Below are 9,027 nucleotides of genomic sequence, written 5' to 3' on the forward strand. Positions count from 1 at the left end.
ACATTTTTGTAAAGAATATAGTGCACACAGTGACTAATAATTTGAAATATTGGCACTTTGCTAAAACAGTGGGCTTCGCTACACAAGTTGCAAGGTCCTTAATTTTATCCCAGAAGAGAACTGTAAATTGACATTTGTTTCAAATCCAACAGTTTGTGAGGTCTGTCTGTTAAATGGCACCAGACATATTGTCTATGTTATTATGATTATACTTGAGAAAATATTTTCCATATGGCCTTTATTCTAGATAAAGTTGCAGCTAACACACAAACACATATATATATATATATATATATATATATATATATATATATATATATATATATATATATACACACACACACACACATACGTGTGTGTGGTATATATAAGCTGTGACAATGTAATTGCTCACATTTCTACCAAAGCAGTTTGCCTTTCAATGGTTCCACTGGCTGGGTTCGGGCGCCGCCCTGCGGTTGCTATAAAGACAAGGATTTGGCCTGTAACTGATCCATCCCCCACACAGGAAAATTTCCCATAACTGTCATTTTCCTCAACTTCAGAACTCCAGCCAAAAACATGAATCTAGAGGAACCAGAGTGAATCATCAGTTCCCTACACAAAACCAAAGTTCAGCATTATTAACCACTGCAAAACTAAACTGAGAAGGGGAAGAGTGGAAAAAAGTTCTAATCCTCTAAATATCCCTATAAAAAATATATATATTTTTAATTTCTTTTTATTCTTATTTGCACTTACCTCTTGTAAGGTTCATTAGTGTATCTAACCTGCAAAAGTATTATGCTATTTTTATTCAATTCATAACTTTTGTATATGCTTTTGACCCTGCACTCAATCCATACTAAGATCTTGAAGTCTCTATTAGATGGAGATGCATGAAATGTATTTAGTGTCCAATGTCCTTTTAAAACATAACTATGATTTTTTGCAGAAGATGGCTGATCTATCCTAAATGCTATGGTGGATCAAAAATAGGAACATCTGGCTCTGACAAGATCTGGACCTGAACCTGCACCAAGACTTAGTAGAGCTAGACAACTGTGACAGTACTCTGGGCATAATGTGTCATCGACTGCAGCTACACTATGCAAAACGCCACACACACACAAAACACAGTAAGGCCATAGTGAGACAGAAAGATATGAGAAAAAGAGGAAAGAAAAAAAAACACAGGGAAGGATGATAGTCCTACTGTTAGTCTATAAAAGACAAAAAGGAGGTTCAGGTTTTATTTTTCGTGTCTAATTTCATTTTCATTGAGGAGAGAAGAATCCACGGCTTCATTCATTACTATTGGGAATTAAGAACCTGGCCACCAGGAGGAGGCAAAGACAATCCAGCCAAAGGCTTAAATACCTCCCCCACTTCCCTCATCCCCCAGTCATTCTGCCGAGGGAACCAGGAACAGTAGGAGAAGCATCAGGGTCTAGAGGTGCCAGAAGATTATTCAATTTAGGTCCGCCCCACAGAGATACGGGCGGGAGCCATGGACTCTCCTCCCCTCGATGGAAATGAAATTATCAGGTAAGCATCCATCTAAAAGGGGAGAATCCACAGCTTCAGTCATTACTATTGGATACATATACCCAAGCTATAGAGGACACTGAATAAAACCAGGATGGTAAAAGGCAGACCCTAATCTGAGGGCACCACAGCCTGAAAAACCTCTCCCAAAAAACGCTTACGCAGAAGCAAAAACGTCAAATTTGTAATACTTTGTAAAAGTGTGTAAGGAGGACCAGGTAGCCGCTTTACAAATTTGCTCCATAGATGCCTCATTCTTGAAAGCTCAAGACGAAGGCACAGCTCTAGTTGAATGAGCCATGATCCTCTGAGGAGGCTTATGCCCCGCTGTCTCATAAGCCAAGCGAATCAAACTCCTCAACCAAAAAGACAAAGAAGCAGCAGAGGCCCTTTGCCCCTTGCGCTTCCCAGAGTACACCACAAAAAGAGATGTAGACTGACGGAAATCCTTTGTAGACTGAAGATAGAATTTCAAGGCACGAACCACATCCAAGTTATGAAGTAACCTCTCCTTAGAAGAAGAAGGGTTAGGACACAAGGAAGGTACCACTATTTCCTGATTGATGTTACGGTTAGACAACACCTTGGGGAGAAACCCCAAAAACGGTGCGAAGGACAGCCTTATCCGCATGAAACACCAGATAAGGATGGTCACTTTGCAAGGCAGCTAGCTCAGATACTCTGCCCGCCGATGCAATAGCCAACAGGAAGAGAACCTTCCAGGAAAAAAATCTTAATGTCAATGTAATGCATAGGTTCAAATGGAACCTTCTGCAAAACCTTAAGAACTAAGTTTAAGCTCTAGGGCGGAGCCGACTGTCGAAAGACAGGTCTGACTCTAGACAGAGCCTGAACAAAAGATTGGATGTCCGGGAGCTCAGCGAGTCTCCTATGCAACAAAACTGATAATGCCGAAACCTGTCCCTTTAAGAAACTAGCGGCAATATCTTTCTCCAAACCCTCTTGGAGAAAAGACAGAATCCTGGATAGCTTCTCCTTGTGTGAGAAGCATGGATATACTTGGCACAAGTAAGTCTTCCACACCTTATGGTAGATGCAACGAGTGACTGGCTTCCTTGCCTGAACTAGAGTATCAATCAAACTTTCTTGGCTAAGACTAGGCGTTCAACCTCCACGCAGTCAGCCTCAGAGAACCTAGATTTCGATGTTGAAAGGGGCCCTGTGACAGCAGATCCCTGTGACAGGGTAACCTCCACGGCGGAGAGGACGACATCCACACCAGACCTGCAAACCACATCATCCGCGGCCATGAAGGAGAAATCAGAATGGCTGAGGCCCTCTCCTGTTTGATTTGTGCCACTACTCGAGGTAGAAGTGGTAGTGGTGGAAATATGTAAGCTAGGCTGAAACCCCAAGGAACCACTAAGGCATCTGTCAGCTCTGCCTGAGGATCCCTGGACCTTGACCCGTATCGAGGCAGCTTGCAATTGCGTCTGGACTCCATGAGATCTATCTCCGGCGTTCCTCATCTGTGACAAATCTCAGCAAACACCACGGGGAGAAGAGACCATTCCCCCGGATGGAAGGATTGTCTGCTGAGAAAATCCGCTTCCCAGTTGTCCACACCTGGAATGTGAATCGCTGAAAGCGAACAGTCGTGGGACTCTGCTCACTTCAGGATCCGAGACACCTCCCTCATGGTTGATGTAAGCCACTGTCATGAACCAAGCCTCCAGACTAAAAAGAAAAGGTCTGGGAGGCATTCTGCTAGGAAGGGCTGTGTGGGGATTTGAACCTGTTCTAGAATTAGCATGGAACTTAAAAGATCCGATAAATTTCTATTTGCCTTACTTGTAATTACACCTGTGCAACACACAGGTGTTCTCAATTCTGGAATTACTCATAACTAATCCTGTGCAAAACCTCCCTATTTAAGGATGCTCTTAGACTGCACGTTGTCTTTACATTGGATCTGTTTTGTCACAAGTCAGAACCTGTTTCCTGTACTTATTTGGAGAAAGACTTCACCTTTGCACCTGTTTACAAGGTTTTACCAGGAGAAAAACTTTATCTTTAAACCTGTTACCTGTTTACAAGTTTGTTTCCTGCCTTGTGCAATTCCTGCACTTCAGTTATTACCAGGAGAAATACTTTACCTTTAAACATGTTTACAAGTTTGTTCCCTGCCTTGTGCAATTCCTGCACTTCAGCTATTACCAGGAGAAAGACTTTACCTTTAAACCTGTTACCTGTTTACAAGTTTGTTTCCTGCCTTGTGCAATTCCTGCACTTCAGTCATTACCAGCAGGAAGACTTTACCTTCAAACCTGTTTACAAGTTTGTTTCCTGCCTTGTGCAATTCCTGCACTTCAGTTATTACCAGGAGAAATACTTTACCTTTAAACATGTTTACAAGTTTGTTCCCTGCCTTGTGCAATTCCTGCACTTCAGCTATTACCAGGAGAAAGACTTTACCTTTAAACCTGCTACCTGTTTACAAGTTGTTTCCTGCCTTGTGCAAATCCTGCATTTCAGTTATTACCAGGAGAAAGACTTTCCTTTTTTAATTTATTTTACAAACTTTTTTATTGAGGTTTTTGACTTGAACAGCAAACTGCATACATCATATGTCTACAGACAATAAAAGTTACTGAAATGAGCTTTTGCTATCTAGTTATGATGAGTGGAATATATATACTTTTTTATCTGATGACCAGTATCCCTGTGACTCTAGCAGAAGATATAGTGTGACTAAGATAATAAAGTCAGTTACATAACTTTTAGCTTTAACACTCATAAGAGAAAATTAGCTAGCATACAGATAGTTTCAGTCTTAACTATATAACAAGACATAATAGTAAAGAACCTCATTTTATATAAACTTGAGTAATCTCATACGTAAAACCTGGGCCTTTGTATACCCTTGAATATAAGTGGGATAACATGGGATAAGGAAGGGTCTTAATCAATATATGTCATCACTCTTAGGCCACATATAAAAGTCATATGATAAATGTGAGCTAAAAAGAAAAAAACAAAAACAAAAAAATAAGAGAAAAAGAAAGGGGGTCATCGGGCAAGAGCCGCTCATATAAGAAAGATTAGTGACAGCCAGAATCTATGTGATATTTATGCATTGATGGAAGAGTTTAGGGAGTATAACTGCAGGAGGGGGTCTAGTTATGGAAACACATTATCTAAAAAGGGGTGTGGTTTGAGATAGAAGGGTAGTGTATGATGAGTTAACATGGAGAAGTATAGTGAGTTTATGCAATCTGGCCCCTATAAGTCTGCTGTGAATTCACCCATCTAGTTAAGGGTACTAGTAACAGCAATTCTAATGTCCTGTGCCTTACTATAAGTGAATTCTTGTGACTGGAGCATAAGATAATAAAAAGTGGGCTATTAGCAAGCCTTAGGGCTGGTAAATATGTGAGGGTTTGTTGGTCCTATTTACACTAATATTGCAGCTACTGTACTTATGATTCTTACCTCTAGGGATAGTCTAACAGAACTGAGAGGCAGCTGCTCTCTATGTGGGGAGCTTTGCTAAATGAGTATAAGAGCAATTTTTAACATGCAGGTGCAGATAAATTAAGAAGGTGTACTTAGTAAATAAAGAGAGAATGGGGGGGGGGGGTATTGCTAAAGTGATAGGTACAGTATAATTTGAAACCCATTGATTAAATTCAGCTTATACAGTAGTGTTACAGGCTACTGATTGTGTGACAACGTTTACCACCAATAAATGTCAGGTTATCAGCAGCTCAAAAGCCATTTAGAGCATAAACTATACAAACAAACAGTTACTGGAGCTTGACTCCTTAAATGATATGGGGAAAGTCTACTAGATTGCAGAGAGATCCACCCTAACCGACTCCTGCCTTACAGTTCATCTGTATGCCACAGTACATGTCTAAGTCCCTAGATGTAATGGGACCAGTGTTCAGCATCCATAGTTCTTGCAGGACTCTCACATTATCAAGAGGCAGCAGCCAAATCAACCAGGCTCTACTTTCCGATGCCCCGTGCTTCTTATGAGAAGCTTTAAAAGGTCCCTGTACGCACCCAGGAGAGCCGGCCGCATCTCCCCAGGGCGCGCCCAGAAGTGAGTGAGTGAGCATCAGTTCAACTTGAGGATCCTTGGTAGGTGAGGGAGGTCGACGTTGGCGTTTCCTGTCTACTAACAGAGTGATACTTTTCTGCGGCACAGTGTCCTTATCAGGGCTTAGCGGGCCCTCCATAATAAAGGGAGGTGCGGTGTCATCTTCTGTCTCGTTAGTTGTGGTATAAACAGCAACCTCTCTAATCCTCCCTATTTGCGACAATACAAGGGATTGCACTGCGTGTAGGTCAGCCGGTGGCTCGGAAAGTTCAGTGCTGTGTACTGCGGGCAGGCTGGCGCCATCTTGTAAGCATGAAGATTCAAAGGAGGTTAGGGGGTCACTGAGCTTTCTTTCGGCTTTGCGGCTCATTTCCTCTAGTAAGGCGGCTACACGTGTGTAAAACTCCTCCATTCTGTATTTCCAAGATCCCGACTGTCACCCGGCCCGATAGCAAGCCGGGGGAGGGGGTTAAGATGGTAACAGAACAAACTAGGCCGTTAAAGGCAGCCTCGGTCGGTGTAAGTCTTTTAAGTGCAAGTGAACGGCTTTATTTGCAGAATCTTATACACCATCTGTTCTTTAGCTGATACCTGAGAGTTTTCGTGCCGAATGTAGTAAGTTAGCTTAGGTGATCGTTGGGTTATGAAAATTATCAAGAGAGCTTCTGCAAGATGCGTCCGACCGTGGCTGCGGCTTAGACCCGCCCCCAGACTTTCCTTTTTTAATCTGCATCTCTGCTTACTTTGTTTATTTCCATGCCGTATGTGGACTTAACATACCTGAGTAGCACATTTAAATATACCCTGCAAGTATTTGCTTAATCAAAGTATTTTGTTATTTTAATAAATCTGATATATTTTCAATCTATATGGCTTCTACTAATCTTCCTTTAAAGCAATTGTTCCAGACAATGAGGCTCTCACAAGATATCCTGAGACAGAACATGACAGAATGTGAAGACCCTAAAAGAGAGCCCTCTGGGATTATTGCTGTATTGGATTCAGTGTTAAAGTTTATTAAGGACATACTGATTAACTTCATGGAGCTGGTGGAAATGTTATCTCAACTGAAAACTTGTCTGAAGTTACCTCCCGGTCAAGAAAAGGTTGTAAAGCACCCTTAACAGAAGAGGAAAAGACTCTGAGAAGACTACTTTACCTCTGTTTCTATTGTGGGGGAACTGGTTACTGCATCACAAGGTGTCCAGTAAGACCCCCTAGAGGATCAAGTCGAGATACAGCCAAATTTAAAATGGACTCTGATGCTAAGGAAACAAATGATACTTCCACTAGCAAAACTGAAAGCTACCCCTGAAGAGGACCCAGCTACAGAGAATACATCTATTCTACAAGCAACCATTTCTAACACACTTCAAGAAATGGTACCTGATTTGAAACAGATGGTCGTTGGCAGTACAACTTCAACTACATCCACTACCCATGCCACTGCCTCTGTTTCTGCATCTACCACATTGGGGAACTCTGCAAACATACCTCCTGGAAATCCTGCACATTACCTTGTCTCTGCCCTGGCTGGAGATCCATCTAACAAAAGTCACTTATCAGACATAAAAGTGACAAACCTTCCCGCTAAATCAGACTCTGCCAATTCCAAAGATCCACACCTCTTTGCACCACCTTCACCCAGCTACTCATTGACTGAGGGAGAATTGGATGATATAGTTGATTTGGAAATATATGACACAGATAATGAATTCCTTGACTCTGAAGGAGAGGTCATATCCTACCCGGAGGTACTCTACCCATCAGTCAGTCCTTTGCAAGCTGCTGGGCATAAACAGGAACCTCCAAATCAAACCGATCTTTGTTTTTCAACTCTTGTTATGCCTACAGTGGAATCTTCTATGGGTCCCCAATCTCAGGCAGCTGTTCCAAGGGAAGAATCAATTCCACCTGATTGTATTAGGGCTTCAAATGGAACACTTGTTCGTAAATCCCACCTTCAGATGTTTGAACAGGCTTTGAGCGCCCGGAGTGTGCTCTTTGGAGGGGGGCATCTATCATGAACCAAGCCTCCAGACTAAAAAGAAAAGGTCTGGGAGGCATTCTGCTAGGAAGGGCTGTGTGGGGATTTAAACCTGTTCTAGAATTAGCAGGTACATTTTAGTAGTACATAGTACATTTCTATTTGCCTTACTTGTAATTACACCTGTGCAACACACAGGTGTTCTCAATTCTGGAATTACTCATAACCAATCCTGTGCAAAACCTCCCAATTTAAGGATGGCTCTTAGACTGCATGTTGTCTTCACATTGGATCTGTTTTGTCACAAGTCAAAACCTGTTTCCTGTACTTCTGTACTTATTTGGAGAAAGACTTTACCTTTGCACCTGTTTACAAGGTATTACCAGGAGAAAGACTTTACCTTTAAACCTGTTTCCAAGTTTGTTTCCTGCCTTGTGCAATTCCAGAACTTCAGTTATTACAAGGAGAAAGACTACTTTTAAACCTGTTACCTGTTTACAAATTTGTTTCCTGCACTTCAGTTATTACCAGGAGAAAGACTTTACCTTTAAACCTGTTACCTGTTTACAAGTTTGTTTCCTGCCTTGTGCAATTCCTGCACTTCAGTTATTACCAGTAAGAAGACTTTACCTTTAAACCTGCTTCCTGTTTACAAGTTGTTTCCTGCCTTGTGCAAATCCTGCATTTCAGTTATTACCAGGATAAAGACTTTCCTTTTTGAATCTGCATCTCTGCTTACTTTGTTTATTTCCACTCCTGCCGTATGTGGACTTAACATACATGAGTAGCACATTTAAATATACCCTGCAAGTATTTGCTTAATCAAAGTATTTTGTTATTTTAATAAATCTGATATATTTTCAATCTATATGGCTTCTACTAATCTTCCTTTAAAGCAATTGTTCCAGACAATGAGGCTCTTACAAGATATCCTGAGACAGAACATGACAGCCACTGAGGTAATGTCGGTCTGGAAGCTGATGAAACTGACCAACTCCAGAGAAGGCCATGCCTTCAGAGCATTGTAAATTGCTCGCAGTTTTAGGATGTTAATCGGAAGGAGAGACTCCTCGCTGGACCACTTTCCTTGTGCCATTCTGGCACCCCAAACAGCTCTCCATCCTGTCAGACTGGCGTCCGTGGTCACAATCTCCCAGGACGGGCTCAAGAAGGATGTCCCTATGGACAGTTGCTCCGGATGGGTCCACCAAGAGAGGGAGTTCTGATTCCGAGCATCCATAGATATCAGCTGTGATAGATCTGAATGATCGCTGTTCCACTGTCTCAACATGCACAATTGAAGAGGTCTGAGATGGAACCTGGCGAATGGGATGACATCTATGCTTGACACCATGAGATCTATCACCTCCATACATTTAGCCACCGATGGCCTTGTGGAGGACTGAAGGGCCAGACAGGTCGATGCAAGCTTCCTGCGTCGCTGATC

This window comes from Bombina bombina, chromosome 1 (assembly GCF_027579735.1).
Source record: "Bombina bombina isolate aBomBom1 chromosome 1, aBomBom1.pri, whole genome shotgun sequence".
In the NCBI taxonomy this organism is placed as follows: Eukaryota; Metazoa; Chordata; class Amphibia; order Anura; family Bombinatoridae; genus Bombina; species Bombina bombina.